Raw genomic sequence first — 17,175 nt, 5'->3', positions numbered from 1 at the left:
AAAATTTCCAGTACACACCATGATTTCTTCATACATCTTGTAGTATTTTGTCTGGCTTTAGTACAAGGTAATGCTGGCTTCATAAAATAAGTTTGGAAATGTTTCTGCCTCTCATTTCTTTGGAAGGGTTTGAAAAGGATTGGTATTAATTAACTTTAAATCTATGATAGAATTCTCTATCGAAACCATCTGGTCGTGAGTTTTTTCTTTGTTAGGATGTTGTTGACTACTGATTCAATATCTGCAGTCATTAGATTTTCTGTTTCATCATGATTCAATCTTGCTAGATTGTGTGTTTCTAGAAATTTGTCCATCTGTTCTAAGTCATCCAATTTATTGTTATATAATTGTCCATAGTAGTGTCTTCTAATCTTTATCTCTGCAGCATTGGTTTGAAGTGTCTACTCCTTCATTTTTTATTTTTCTCTGCTTTTTTCTTAGTCGAGCTAAAGTTCTACCAATTTCTTGATATTTTCAAAAATTCAACTCTTGGTTTCATTTTTTCTATTTTTTTCTATTCTCTATTTTGTTTACTGGTTTTCTACTCTTTATTATGTCCTTCTTTCTTGGTTTAATTTGTTCTTTATGTCTGTGTATGGTGCTGGAGATTGAACCCAGCATCTTGTATATACTAGACAAGCACTGTACCACTAAGCTACACCCCCAGGCCCCTGACTGTCTTTGAGATAGGGCCTTGCTGTGTCGCCTAAGTTGCTTGAAAACTCGTGGTCTCCAGTGATGCTCTTGTTCAGCTTCCTAAGTAACTAAGATAATAGGCATGTACCACTACACTCGGCTAGTTTATTCTTTTTCTAATTCTTTGGGGTGAAAAGTTGTTCCCTTTGAGATGTTTCTTCCTCATCAGTATAGGTCTTCAGGCCAGACATGCTGTTGCATACTTGTAATCCTAGCATTCTGGGTGGCTGAGGCAGGAGTATTCCAAGTTTGAGCCCAGTCTGGGGTAACAAGATCCTGTCTCAACAGCCACAACAAATAAAAAGGGAAGGTTGGTAATAGCTCAGTGCTAACACCCTGAATTCAGTCCCCCAGTACTGCTAAGACAATACTGGTGTTCATCACTGTGGACTTTCCTTTTACTTCTGCTTTCGTTTCAACGAATGAGCTTTGGCATGCTGTGTTTTTCTCTTAAAATACTGTCTAATTTCTCCCGATTTTTTTCTTTGACTCATTGGTTTTTACAAGTGTTATATTTCATTTGCACATACTTGTATATTTTCCAGTTTTTCTACCTTGAAAGATAACTGGCAGATTTGTCTTCTAACTTTTTAAGATTTTTAACCTACCATGTGATCTGTCCTAGAAAATGTTCCATGTGCACTTGCAAAAAATGTGTATTCATTCTGCTGTTTGGTAGAATGTTTTCTATATGTTTGTTAGGTCCAATTTGGTCTATAGTATTGTTCAGATTCTCTCTTTCCTTACTGATCTCCTATCTCATTGTTCTACCCATTATTGAAAGTAGTATGTTAAAATTTCCTATCCTTGTTTCATTACTATTTCTCCCTTTTAAATTCTGTCAGAATTTGCTTTATATATTTGGGTTCCATGACATTAGGTATATTTATAATTATTATATCTTCCTAGTAAATTGAACTTTTCATCAGTATAATGTCATTCTTTGCATCAGGTGAGACAGTATTAATTAATTTTGGAACTAAAGCCTATTTTGTCTGACATAAGTATGGCTGCCTTGCTCTCTTTTGGTTATGAGTTGCATGGAATATCTTTTTCTGTCCTTCACTTACAGCTTATATATATTTTTACACCTAAGGTAAGTCTTGAAGATGGCATATAGATGCATCTTGTTTCTTTTCCTTTTTTTTTAATTCTTGAGTCACTGTCTTTTGACTGGAAAGTTTCTTCCATTTGCATTTAAAGTAATTATATTACTGATAAAGAAGGACTTAATATTGCTATTTAGTTTGTTGTTTTCTAACTTGTACCTACTTTGTCCACCTTTTCTGGTTTTTGCCCTCCTTAGTGTTACTGACATTCTTTGGTTCCTTTCTCTTTTTCTCTTAATTTCAATAGGTATTTTCTTTGTGGTTATCATTTGTATTAAATAAAATATTTTATAGCTATACCAATATATCAGTTGTACAAAAAAACTATTTTTACATCTCCTCACTCTCTTTTTGATGTTGCAAAGGATCTTTATGTTGCTTATCCATTCACATGCTTATATAGTTATATCTATGCTTTTATCATTTAAACTTTATATCAGAATTTTAAAAGTGCTTTACATGCCACCATTACAGTGTTACAATGTTCTATTTTAACTCTCTTAGTTTCTTCATTGCTCAGACAAAATACCTGACACCCATAACTTAATGGAGGAGTTTATTTTGACTCATAGTTCAGAAGTTTTAGTCCATGGTAAGGAGACTTAAACACAGAAATGACATAGCGGAAGGATCTGGATGGAGGATAGCTGCTTACTGATGGTGGTCAGGAATCAGAGGGAGAAAGGAGAAGCCAGGGAGGGAGATATAACCTCCCAGGTCACCCCCAGTGACCCATCTCGCCATGCCAACCCCACCTCCTAACAAAACATTCAGCTCAGAATTCATGATCCAATCACTTTCCAAAAGCCATGCCTACGAGCACATGAGGCTGTGGAGGAACATGCTTGATCTAAACCTTAATGCCTCAGATGTAGTGTTGTGTGTTTCTCAGTACATCGTATCAATGGGCCCATGATGTCAACTTACCCCCTGCTGGTGATACTAGCTATAGTCACTTAGCTAAGATGGTGTCTACCAGGTTTCTCCTGAAAAATACCATTTTTGTATTAAAAATATTTTGTATTTAATAAATATCTTGTAGGGATCTGCTTTGAGACTGAGGAATTATATTGTTTTTCTTGAGGCTTTTGCCTTCTGATTTAATATCTACTGATGATTTTCCCTAAATCAATTATTACTATGATGCTTGTCATTGTAGTAATTACCTACTTTCAACATTTCTTCTTTTATCAATTGGAATTCTGTTGAAAAGAATTTTTTAGTAATTTTTTATTTAGATTACTATGTGCTCATGGATTCATATTTTCATTTTATTAGATAAATTAAAGTCTGTTACTACACCAATTTATTTGGATGACCAATTTATACCAGATTTGGTCAAAGGGATCCCTGTAAGCTTGCTCCAAGATCCTTTTGACATGTTCCAATCACAAATACTATTTAAGTATTTAAGTATTTTGTAACTTTAAAAAAAAATGTGAAGGAAGAGTAGTAATTTCCCAAGGAAAGAAAATGTTGAGAGAAAAGTTACTTTAAGCAGAGAGAACATCATATACTATGACAGGAAGACATGAAATGATACCATATATTCTGATATACTTCATAATGCCAGTTTTCTAAGGGGCATAACAATGAATAAGGAAGTGGAAAAGGAAGCAAGGACGGCCTTTCTATACTAAAGCATTGAAATTTTACTCTGTGAGTAATAATAAACTATTGATATAAATCATAGAGCAAATATTTTATGGAAACAATGCCTTGTCTTATAATCTCGATGCATAAAATTCCCAAGTACTTTCCTTTAATATTTTTAATTTACCTCTAGAAAATGCACAGTCTTTTCAGTTGCACTTTCTAAGTTTTCTCAAAAATATTGTCAGACTTACTTTGAATAAGTAAATAAACTGGTAAAACTATCAAATTGAAGACAATATGAGAAATTATTTTCGCTAAACAAAGTATCACATAATCGTGAATTTCTAAACTCTACCATTGCCAGTGCTTTCCTAGAGCTTTGACACCAATTTCTCTTAATTGGAGAGGTTCATATGAAATACTAAATGCTTTGTACATCTGAACCGCACATTCTTAAAATTACCAAAAGGCTCTAACTCTAAGCTAAGTAGATTACTATCAGGTAGGAGGACCTGGCAAAGAACAGTCACAGGCAGAGAAGCAAAAGGAGGAGCGTAGGGTACAAATACAACATTCCTGCCAGCCATGGTGGCACGTGGGAGTCTGAGTCAGAAGGATTTCCATGAGTTCTGGGCCAGCCTGGGCTCCATAGTGAGTTCAAGACCGGTCTGAACTACATAGCAAGACCCTGTTTCTCAAAAAAAAGAACAAAGAATATACCATTCCAGGCCATACCCCAGTAACCCCCTGAAAGCAGGCCCACCTCTTAACAGCCAGTAAAGCTACCAAGCTCATTGGTGGATGAATCATGAATATCATGCCCCCATGATCCAGTCAACTTCCAGACACATGTCTTTGGGGGGTCATTTTAGATCTCAACCATAATACTAATTGTTGTGAAGAATAAAGTTTGCTCCTGAAGTTTTGATTTAATCAGTGAGAACTTGTATGAATATTTTGTTCCTACTATAGTCTGATCTATGATCTGAAAGTATCTTTTCTTCATTTACTTTTAATTTAGAAAATGTACTTCCAAATCAAGATGAAATGTTGTAAGTTAAAAATCAGTAGGTTAAGAAGGATGCACTTGAAGTGAGAAAAACAATTTCATTTGTATAAACAACTGTATTTCAAGAGAATCATGCCACAGTAAAAAGTTTCCTGCTACATAAGAAATATCCTTATTTCTTATGCTCCACAGGGGAAAAAAAAAAGTGTACTTTCTGTATACTTTTGAAGGCCTTCTGTGTCATAAATATTACCATTAGTATTTAACCTGGTCTTCAGTGATGGCAGTCCTGAGTGAACTCAGTCCTTTTTGTACCAAGTTCTTATATAGCATTTTTAGTGATTAAAACTGTTTTATGGAAGACCGGAAAGCTCTGTAACATTTTAAGTACTCTCCCTAAAAAGATTCTGAACTAAAATATAGTTGGCAGTATTGCTGGACTAAACCAGGAAATATCAAAGAAACCAGTTAAGTTTTAGTTTTGGAAACTTAGGTTTATTAGAGAAAATACTAGCATTAATCTACAGCCACTTTAATTCTGTAGCATTAATTCTGTAAATCTACTTCAAAAAATTAAATCCATTGCAGAGGAATCTTACCAATTTAAATGCGATAATAATTCAATCTATCACACTTAATTTATATTAGGTAGCTACTTGTGTAGAGAATGTCTCTATTCCTTTTCCTCTACCTTCACCCTGAGTCCCACAAAAAGACTTTTTTTTGAGACAGGATCTCGCTATACAGTTCAGGTGGGCCTTGAACTCACTGTGTAGTACAGGATGGCCTCAAACTCGAAGTGATCCTCCTGTTTCAACTTCCCAAGTGCTGGGATTACAGGTGTGGACCACCACACCTGGCAAGATCTCATGTTTTAAGACATCTTTTTGCCCAATTAGCCAACCTCAAATTATCAGAAACAACCATATATCACCAAATAATTTTACCACTGTAAATTAAATATTCCTTTGAACTTTATCATTTTTTCAGTAGGGCATGTTTTTGTTTTGTTTTGTGTTGTTTCAGTATGGATTAGTTTATGAAGCTAATGCCCTCATAGATTCTCTTTCTGACCATTCATTTTCATTTGTAAGGTAGCTATCAGAATGTATCTGTGGCCATGAAATAGCTCTTTAAGAAACTATTTTCAGTATTCAAAATCTAAACTTTCTTTTCAGTATAACCTACACACCTTTTAAAGATTTCTTGTTCTTTCCTTTCCTACTTCTGCCTAAATAGATTTTGTGGATCACTAACAGCCAGGCTATAATTTCTACTTTCAAGAGGCAAAGAACCATGCTTTTTTTTTCCACTCAAAATATTTCTCTTCTCTCAGACTTGTATGCTAGATTTAGACTCAAGAAGAGGGTTGGGGTGTGAGGGGACAGTTTTTGATCCTTTTTCTGCTGAATGAGTTTTTCTGATGGTTTAAGACAGTAAAAAGGCTTTGGGATTATAGTTTATAAATAGGAAGTCAGACATAATTATTCATAAGTTTTCTAAAGCTTTTATTTTGAAGCTCCTTATAAATCACTGGCATCAATTCAAAAATGCTTAACATTATATTTCTTTTAAAAATGGAAACAAAACTATTTCCTTACTAGATTTACTTTAGAAAGTATTCCTTCTAAAAATGGACTTCCCCCATGCCCCGCCTTGGGAGGCCTGCATCAGAGCCTGTGAGCTTTATATTTGCATATTATGCAAGCTTGGCCTGGGGCTCTGGCTGCTAGTTCAGTGTATTTCCCAGGGACTGTCCCTAGAGCATTGTTTGTCAGCTTTTGACTTGAAAATGAGTGTCGAGCCAATTGTTGTCAAACTTTTTTAGCTAAAATCTTCAGTTAAATAGAATCGTTTTTCTTTCTTTCAGTGCTGGGAATTATACATCCTAGGCAAGTGCTCTACCACTAAGCCGCATCCCCAGTTCCACAATGAAATCTTACATGAATACACAATCATCCTGTATTTAATGAAGGATTCAACAGGACTGGGTGTGTTAAAGACCCAATTTGGTCATTCTTTTTCCTTAAACAGAACAGCTGTTGTCTGTTTGTTCATTTTATTGTTGTGTGAAGAAAGCAACTGACAAACACTGTTTTCCACATATTTATGGAAACAAGTTAAGTCTTCTGTGTTGGTGAAGTAACTGACTGTCCATACCATGTGATTTGGGGCGGTCATGAATAGGAAGAAGCCTCTTGATACATAATAGGTGTTCAGTATATTTTTGTTGAAAACATGCACATACACATACTTCTTTACCTGCTGTGCCAGAGAATTATAATATACCTCCTTTGAGACATTCCTTTGAGTTATTTTATCACATATGCAAATTATCCATGTGCTAATTAATCCATGAATATCAAAGTATGGAAATTCCCAATAGTCATTCTGCAATATATAAAATTTTTGAAACAACATACTACGTACCACAAATATAACTTTTTTATTTCTCAATTAAAAATGAAATAACTCTAAAATCTCAAAACAAAAGAACAAATAACCCAACTTTAAAAATGAGTAATAGGGGAAAAAATGGCAGAGTGGTGAGTGCCAGCAATTCAGCTTCTTCGGGACAAAGTGCTTAGAGTCTGCAAAACAGCAGCTCAGAGAAGAACTGAAGTGAGTGGAGGGCACACGGGAACTAGGAGAGAACGGACAGAATGAAAATAGGATTAAGTGACACATAAGAAATAGTGCGCTGGCACAGAGAGCAGCGGTGTAGCTCAGAAGGCAGTGAAAGCAACAGCTTTTCAGCTCACAAAGAAACAGATCAGACCTGGACTGGGAGAATTTTATGCAGTTGGGGCGGCAGTGAGAACACAGGCCAGTTTCCCCAGTGACCCCCAAGTCAGCGGCTGGTGAGTGGTGGTGGAACCCGGAACACAGTTCCTCAGAGCAGAAGCGGGTGGGCAGGTGTCACCATTCTGTTTAGGAAAAGACTCCTCAGGGCTCGAACTTCAGTCAGAACAGACCTACACTGCCCCACTGGCAAGTCCCTAGAGTGGAACAAGGGAAGGACAGTCCAGTCTAGGTAGACTGCCAGCAGTTGGACGGCAGACTGGGGGGAATTCCGCTGAGAGAAAGAGGCTGGGACCACCCAGGCTGCTTCAGCGGTGGCCGCGGCTTTGGTGAAGACTTGTTCCCACCATTACCGGACCTCCAGACCCAACACTGTTCGGAGCGTGGAGCCCTTGGCCTTCCGGTCCGAACAAAGACATGCACTGCCTAAAGCTCTTAACGTGAGCCTGAGGAAAGGAGCCACAGATCCAAAACAACTGAATTTTTTTTCTTTTTTTTAAATAAACTATTCTTTATTTGACTGTATTATTCTCTCATTTTTCATTTTCATTGTACTTTTTAAATTTTTTTCTCATTTTTCTCCCTTTATACATTACTCCTCCGCACTCTTATCCTATTATTTATGACATTATATATTAAGAGCACTTTTTGTGTAGCTGTGCTTTCCCTGTACTTACTTGTCTGGTTTTGGTTTTTGTTTGTCTTGTTCTGTTTGTTTGGTTTTTTGGTTTTTTGGCACTGGGAATCAAACTCAGGACCTCGTGTTTGCCAGGCAGGCACCATGCCACTGAGCTATATCCCCAGCCCTTTGTTTTGATTTTATCCTCCTAATGTAGTTTTTAGAGGGTAAGGAAATGCCCCCTCTAAATATACCCCGTCCTACTTTTACCCATATCTCACTGTGACCTCTTTCCCTTGTGCTTTTCTCATTCTGTTTTACTTTTCTCCACTCTCTACCTTTTCAATTGACTCCTTAAACTTTTTTTTCTAACATTTAATCAAGCACAGAGCCTTTCCCCGTCCCCATCTCTCACTACTAATTTTTTACAGTCTTCCCAATTAGCTGTCTATAGGTATGTCTATATCTATACCTTTGTCTGTATCTGTATCTATATCTATATCTATCTGTACCCTTAACATCAGTAGGACCCTTTACCCCTTTCCTGTATCCCACTTCCCATACCACAGAGCAGAGGACTTAAAAGAGAAAAAAATCTTTTCCTTTCTGTTTTTTCTTTTTAGTTCTGTTCCTCTTCTCTTCCCCACTTTGGCATTACACAGATCCCTGGGCTTCAGATGGTTGATTCTATAAAACTACTCTTGATTTTTTTTTTTTACCAGTAGGGAAGACACAGCCAACAAAGGTAGTGCACAGTACCAGCGGGTTAAGGCTTGGATTGTTACAATGTTTATATGATAGCTGTAGATTTCTTCTCTAGACTAAAGAGAGACGTAAAACAGGGTCTTGTGGCATGTAATTTCGCAGCTAGCCCTGATAGATTCCACTGCACCAGATTAGCCTGTTATTGCTGTCGTTGAATTGATTCGATAGGAATAATCCTGACTCAGAGGCCAACTGAGTGGCAGTGAACTCATCTGGCAGACCCATCATTCCACCCAGGGAGAAGGACAGCAAGTATTCTTAACCCAAGATCACAGGCTCAGTCAGACTGCAAGAATGAATGTCTGCAACCCGGCAGAAAGAGACCCTGAGTCTGAGTTAACCCCAGTTTTGCAGCGGAGTGACCATAAGAGTAATTGGAGTATGATCACTCAGACTGTCTGGTAAAGAAGCAACTTGGGACTCACATATGCAGTGGCACATCGAAATATCTAATCAGTGTTCCCAGGGGACATGTTATTGGTTTACGTTTTGTGTGTTTCTTAAGTTATTTAGTAATACAGGGTTACCTACTTTTATAGTTTTGCGTATATATTAGGTTGTTACCATTGTAGACTGGTGCTTTCATTGGCTTTGATTTAATAGGCATCTAGGTTCTCTCCCTCATCCAGAGAATAGACAAACGGGGGGAAGGGTAACTGCAAGGACTGTCATATAGAAATGTTGTAAGATGGAACAGGTGGATGCTATTATAAAGTGAAGCAATTCTTGTGGCAAAACATAGGGACAGAGACAAAACCCCTTCAGATGAACAATATAAGGAGCAAATACTAGATCTGCGCATACAAAGCAGAAATAACTCACAGGAGGCAATATCCTCATGTTGCCTATAGTATCTACTAATGAGGACAAAATAGTGAATTACAGTGAAAAGCTCAAAGAAGCCAAAAAGAAAATAAGAGAACAAGAAAGGGCTATCTAGCAGCTATTACATGAGGCACTATATAACCACATGCTTGCCTCAGTTCTTTAGTCCCCAACCTACAGTAAGCCCCTGAAAAAACAAGGGAGGAGAAAAAAGAGGAGGACTCATATAATTTTTAAAACACACACACACACACACACACACACACACACACACACACACACACACGTAGGAGAATGGTGAAACAAGGAAAAGAAAGATCTACTCCCCCAAGGCAGAGCACAGGGCCAGAAAGGGAGAAAAAACAAATGCCAGATAGCAAAAATCTATGGAAAGTTCTTAAACTGGATGAAGAAAATAGATGAATTCAAAGAGGAAATAAACCAAAATTTTACAGCAATGACATTCAGTACACCCATGTTAAATTTCATGGAAATAGGTGAAAAACTGGATGAGCTAATCAAGACAGTTCAAAACTTTAACAACAGATTTAACAGGATATGGAATCATCTAAAAGATGTCAGACAGAAATAACTAAAGTAAAAAACAGTATAGAATTCATATATTCCAGAAATGATGAGTATGAAGACAAAGTATCTACTATTGAGGACAAAATAGTGAATTACAGTGAAAAGCTCAAAGAAGCCAAAAAGAAAATAAGAGAACAAGAAAGGGCTATCCAGCAGCTATTACATGACAACAAAAAAACTAATTGAAGGCTAACTGGAGTTAGAGAAGGGCTAGAAGACTGTACAGATGGATTCACCAACATGCTTACAGCAATTATTGAAAAAAATGTCCCAAATATAAGAAAAGATTTCAAAATATAAATAAGCAATGCTTGTAGAACACCAAACAATTATGAAAGGAGTTCACAAAAGCATATCCTCATTAAATTTGCATATATACAGGAAAAAAAAAACAGAATTTTAAAGGCAGCCAGAGAAAACCAAAAATAATCACATGTAAAGGTAAACCAGTTAGAATCATAGCAGACTTCTCAGCACAGAACTTGAAGGTCAGAAGAGCTTGGGGTGAAGTATTTCAAACCCTAAGAACAAATAACCTCCAACCCAGGTTAACTTACCCAGCAAAGCTATCCTTTAAAGTAGATGGAGAAATAAGGTATTTCCACACAAACACAAAAAAAGACCGGCTCAGATTTGTGAGTGCTAAAATAGCTCTAAAGAAAATACTCAGGAATATTCTCAAAAGAAACATGGGATTTTACACACCTAAAAACGCAGAGGAAACTAGTGAGGTCAGTCAATAAACAACAATGAAAAACAACAGGAAAAGTAAGGCAAATGATGTACAAAGAGATAAAGAAGACAATGATAGTAAACAAACCACATATCTTAGTAATACCTATCAATGTTAACAGGCTCAGTGCTCTAATCAAAAGACACAGACTGGCAGACTGGGTCAAAAAGAAAAAAAAAAAAAATCCAACAATCTGTTGCATTCAAGAAACCCATCTAATCCAAAAAGATACTTATAGACTGAAAATTAAAAGACAGAAAAGAAAATTTCATACACCAAGACCCTGAAAACAAGCAGGGGTGGCAATTCTAATATCAGAAACAGTAAGCTTCAGGTTAAAATGGGTTATAAGAGACAAAGAAAGTCACTACAGACTAGTTAAAGGAACAAACCAACAAGAAGAGATAACATTGATAAACGTACACCAAATACTGGAGCATCTACCTTCATAAAACAAATACTGCTGAAATTAAAAGATCAAATAAACAGCAACACAGTCATTGGGGATTTTAACACCTCTCTTCCGCAGAGAAACAGATTAACTAAACAAAAAGCTAATAAAGAAATTTCAGTGCTGTGAAAAAAGATTGAAGGGGACCTCAGAAAATGCAAAGAGGCCCTCCGCCCTTGGTTAGGCAGAACCAGTACTGTCAAATGACCACACTTCCAAAACTGCTATACAATTTCAACACAGTCCCAATCAAAATACTAACAGCAGACTTTACAGGTCTAGAGAAAACAATCCCAAAATTCATATCAAACCAGAGGAGACCCAGAATAGCAAAAGGAATTTTGAGCTATCAGAGCAAAGCATATGGCATAGCAGTACCGGAGTTCAAGATATACTACAAAGGAGTAGTGATAAAAATGGCGTGGCACTGGAACAAAAACAGACACATGGATCAGTGGAACAGAACTGAGGAGGGGCTGGGGATTTAGCTCAGTGGCACAGCGCCTGCCTGGCAAGCGCAAGGTCGTGAGTTCGATTCCCGGTACCAGAAAAGAAAAAAAGAACTGAGGATACAGAAATCTCCACAGACATATTCAACTATTTCTTTGACAAAGGGTCTAAAAGCATATGTTGGAGGAAAGACAGCCTGTTCAACAAGTAGTGCTGGGAAAATTAGTTATCTGTTTGTTGAAGAATAAAACTGGATGCTTATCTTTTACCATCTACTACATTAAAATCAAAATGGATCAAAGATTTAAACACTAAAATAAAAACAGTAAATCTGGAAGACAAAGTAGGTTAAACACTTGACACAGGAGTAGGAATTTCCTAAACGACCTCAATCACATAGAAAATAACAGTAAGAATCAACAAATGGAATTTTATCAGACTAAAAAACTTCTCTACAGCCAAAAGTTCAATGAGTAAAGAGACAACCTACAGAACAGGGGGAAAGTTTTGCCAGCTACTCATCAGCAAAGGATGATATATAAAGAACTCAAAAGATTAAACCTCCTAAAATTAAAGACCCAGTCAGGAAATGGGCTAGAGAAATAAACAGACACTTCACAGAGGAAGAAATAACAAATACCAGCAAATATATGAAAAAATGTTCAACATCTCTGGCCGTTAGAGAAATACAAATTAAAATAGTGCTAAGATTTCATCTTACTCTAGAAAGAATGGCAATCAATAGAAAATCAGATAGTTACAAATATTGGCATGGCTGTGGCAAAAAGGAACTCTCCTACATTGTTGGTGGGAATGCAAAGTAGCACAACCGTTATGGGACTAGGCATGGAGATTACTCCAAGGACTGAGATTAGAAATTCCATATGACCCATGTTTGCCCTCCTGGGTATCTTCCCCAAAGAGTTTAAGTCATCATGTTACAGCAATACCTAGATGCCAGTGTTCATAGCAGCACAATTCTTAATAGCTAAATCCTGAAAGCAGCCTGCATGCCCATCAACAGATGACTGGATAAACAAAATGCGCTATCTATATATAATGGAATACTACGTGGCTATGAAGAATGACAAATTTGAGGCATTTGTAGGGAAATGGGTGCATCTAGAAAGCAGTGTTGAGTGAAATAAATCAGACACACAAGCTTGAATACTATATGGTATCCCACATTTGAGTGAGATAAAGTACAAATAAGGAAAATGCAAAAAGATGTCTAGAAAGGGATAAGGGGGCAGATTTCACACAATAAGGAGATGATACATTCTTATGTCTAGTGGACTGAACAACTTCGTTGAAGATAGCAGTATGTCATATAGTAACCGTTGTAAATTTCTATCATTTTGTCTTGAGGTCATGTATCATTTTTGCTGTTTTTGTGTTGTTTTCGTTTTGTCTTTGTTGTTGTTTTGTCTGTTTTTTAATGTTTAAAATTAAAATATATAGAAAAAAAGGAAATGTTTCAAGGGAACAAGGAAAGGATAAGAAGGAAGTGAAGAGGAAATGAGCAGAATAAAGATATGCCATGTACAGGAACCTAATAATCCTAGTCAGTGTAAATACTGTAGGCCATACCATGAGCTAAGACAGATAGCATCAACAGGCACGAAAAGGTGACTGGGGAATCATAGGAGGAAGGAGGAGGGAAGGGGGTTAAAAAACAAGCTGTAAAACACACATGGAACCACTTCCCAAGATTTTTGTAAACTGCAGGAATTACAAACATGCACTAATCAAATAGAATAAATAAAGAAAAAATGACCACTAGACATAAGTGGACATTTCTCAAAAGAAAATATATAGATGGCCAATAAGTATATGAAAAAAGTGCTCAAAATCACTAGTCATGGAAATGCAAGCCACAGTGAAATATCACCATGTCACTTACCCCAGTGGGAATGACTGTTCTCAAAAAGACTGAAGATCACAAGTGCTGGCAGGTGGTGGAGAAAAAAGAACTCTTGCACACTGTGGGTGGGAATGTAGATTAGTACACCCACTGTAGAAACAATATGAAGTGGCTCAAAAATTTAAAAACAGACTACCGTGCGCCCCAGAAAGCCTACTACCGAGTATCTACCCAGCGGAAACGAAAGCAGTCTGTCAGATGTCTGTGCTTCCACAGTCGTTCCAGCACTACCCACAACAGCCAGGAAACGGAAACAGCTCAAGTGTCCCTCGCCTGATGAATGGATAAAGAAAATGTGGGAAACATACACAATGGAATACTTTTGAGCCATTAAAAAAGAGTGAAATCCAATTGTTTGCAGTAACACGGATGGAACTGGAGGTCATTGTGCTAAGTGAAATAAGTCAGGCACAAAAAGATAAGTACTTCCTGATCTCACTTAGATGTAGAATCTAAAGAAGTTGATTTCATAGAAGTTGAGAGAAGAGCCCTGCCAAGGAACCAGGGACTGCTGGCGGGCACCCCGTGAAGGTGGAGGGCCCTTTGTCCATGCTGGGGGATGGCAGCACCGGGGAGGTGATCCTCTCGCAGAACGTTACGGCTGCAGCCTCTATTGCAAATATCGTAAAAAGTTCTCTTGGTCCAGTTGGCTTGGATAAAATGTTGGTAGACGATACTGGTGATGTAACCATTACTAATGATGGTGCCACCATCCTGAAGTTACTGGAGGCAGAACATCCTGCAGCTAAAGTTCTTTGTGAGCTGGCTGATCTGCAAGACAGAGAAGTTGGAGATAGAACAACCTCAGTGGTTATCATTGCCGCAGAACTTCTGAAAAATGCAGATGAACTTGTGAAACAGAAAATTCATCCCACATCAGTTATTAGTGGCTATCGACTTGCTTGCAAGGAAGCAGTGCACTATATCAGTGAAAACCTAATTATTAACACAGACAAACTGGGAAGGGATTGCCTGATTAATGCTGCTAAGACATCTATGTCTTCCAAAATTATTGGAATAAATGGGGATTTCTTTTCCAATATGGTAGTAGATGCAGAACTTGCTGTTAAATACATTGATGGAAGAGGCCAGCCTCACTACCTAGTCAATTCTGTTAATATTCTGAAAGTCCATGGGAGAAGTCAGACAGAAAGCATGCTAGTCAGTGGCTATGCACTCAACTGTGTGGTGGCATCTCAGGGCATGCCCAAGAGACTAGTTAATGCAAAAATTGCTTGCCTTGACTTCAGCCTGCAGAAAGCAAAAATGAAGCTTGGGGTACAGGTGGTTATTACAGACCCTGAGAAACTGGACCAAATTAGACAGAGTCAGACATCACGAAAGAGAAAATTCAGAAGATCCTGGCAACTGGGGCCAATGTGATTCTAACCACTGGTGGTATTGATGACATGTGTCTGAAGTATTTCATGGAGGCAGGTGCCATGAAAAGTCTTAAAAGGGGACCTTAAGCTAAAGCTTCTGGAGCAACTGTTCTGTCAACATTGGCCAATTTGGAAGGTAAAGAAACTTTTGAAGCTACAGTGTTGGAACAAGCAGAAGAGGTGGTACAGGAGAGAATCTGTGATGATGAACTGATCTTAATCAAAAATACGAAGGCTCACACATCTGTGTCAGTTATCCTACGTGAGGCCTGTGATTTCATGTGTGACGAGATGGAGCACTCTCTACATAACGCACTTTGCATAGTGAAGAGAGTTTTGGAGTCAAAATCTGTGGTTCCCGGTGGGGGTGCAGTGGAAGCCGCCCTTTCCATATATCTTGAGAACGGGGCTGGGGATTTAGCTCAGTGGCACAGCGCCTGCCTGGCAAGCGCAATGTCGTGAGTTCGATTCCCGGTACCGGAAGAAAAACAAAAACATATACCTTGAGAACTTTGCCACCAGCATGGGGTCTCGGGAACAGCTTGCTATTGCAGAGTTTGCAAGATCTCTTCTCATCATTCCGAACACACTGGCAGTGAACGCTGCCCAAGACTCCACAGATCTGGTTTCAAAGTTAAGGGCTTTTTATAATGAGGCTCAGGTTAACCCAGAGCATAAAAATCTAAAATGGATTGGTCTTGATTTGATCAGTGGTAAACCAAGAGACAACAAACAAGCGGGGGTGTTTGAACCGACCATAGTTAAAGTAAAGAGCTTAAAATTTGCAGCAGAAGCTGCAATTACCATTCTCCGAATTGATGACCTGATTAAAGTACACCCAGAAGGCAAAGATGATAAGCATGGCGGTTATGAAGACGGTGTTCATTCTGGACCCCTTAACGACTGATGTGATTTCGCTTTAATTTAATTTATAATACTTTTGGATTGAAGGTCCTGTGGCTTGAGTATTACACATTAAAGTACAGCAAACTGACAATTTCTATTTCTGTGAACTAGAAGATGGTTTTCTCCTTGACTTTGGTCCTTCAATTCCACATTACAGTGTTGTACTTCATTAGTTTAAAAAGAAATGAGATTTAAGTTTAGAGTAAGTGTGATTACCGGGTGTTTTTCTTTTGAGACAGGGTCTCACTATGTAGTTCAGGCTGTCCTGGAGCTGGTGGTGGTCCTGTCTCAGCCTGCCAAGTGCTAGGATGACAGGCGTGCACCACCACGTCCAGCTTTGTCGTTGCTGTTCAGCAGTTTATCCTCTGAACACACATTGCTATTCCCATTCCACCCCAATGCACAGGGCCGCAACACCACGCCTTCCACCCATTCTCTTGACTGTGTAACAGGGTCACAAGAATCCAACAGCCAGATGCTCCTAGAGGATGACCCAGAGCTATCGCCTCTCCTTCAATGTTGACCTAAGAGGGAAGACAAGATTTGTCTTAGGTCATTTATTTTGTGGGCATAGGTTAAAGTCCTAAATTTGTTGTTTTTCTTCCGATGTTATACCAATAAACTATCCTTTCAAACTGGAAAAAAAAAAAAAAAAAGAAGAAGTTGAGAGAAGAATGGTGGTTAATCGAGGCTGGTGAGGGTGGGGATGAGCAAGGGATGGGGAAAGACTGGTCAGTGGGTGCTAAGTTTCAGTGTGGAGTAAGCAGTTGTGGTACGGCTATTGCACTGTGAGGTGACTACAAATAACAGTAGTATAGTAGATGTTTCAAAAAGCTAGAAGAAAGGATTCTGAATGTTTTAACCATAAAGAAATGACAAATTGGGTGATAGGTGTGTTTAACATACATTAACCATTATTCATTCTTTCTCACACATCACATGGTATCCATTAATATACCCAATTGTTATATTTTTTGCATAGATTAAATTTAAGATAAATACAATGCTTTGTAGTCTATAAAAAGGCATGAATTATTTACCCAATAAGGTAGGTATTTTTTACACAGACTTTATAAGTATTCAAGGCTTAAAGAAGTAAAAGGGCAGAGGAGAAAACATCACCTTGCCTTTTTTTCTTCCCAGCTATGAACTTTGCTTAATATATTTACCATTTATTCACACCTCAAGTATCTACAGAGTGCCTGTCATAAATACAAGGAGGGCATTATTTTAAAAGTGGCGAAGATTTCTAAGGTATAGGTTTCTTCCTTCAAGTTTTTAATGTATAATAGATCTTTAAATATTTATACCATAAAATCA

At 37.8% G+C, this 17,175-nt stretch overlaps 1 protein-coding gene and 1 pseudogene across 10 annotated transcripts in view; both read left to right on the top strand.

Moving 5' to 3' along the window:
* The window catches only part of Gphn (gephyrin), a 508,902-nt gene that overhangs the window by 365,801 nt on the left and 125,926 nt on the right, over window positions 1–17,175 (top strand). The gene's annotated exons all lie outside the window — the stretch shown is intronic.
* On the top strand, window positions 9,879–15,871 carry LOC102012843 (annotated as a pseudogene).

The sequence above is a fragment of the Chinchilla lanigera genome, unplaced genomic scaffold, assembly GCF_000276665.1.
Source record: "Chinchilla lanigera isolate Chin_1 unplaced genomic scaffold, ChiLan1.0 scaffold00065, whole genome shotgun sequence".
Taxonomy (NCBI): domain Eukaryota; kingdom Metazoa; phylum Chordata; class Mammalia; order Rodentia; family Chinchillidae; genus Chinchilla; species Chinchilla lanigera.
This window is presented reverse-complemented; position numbering and strand designations above follow the sequence as displayed.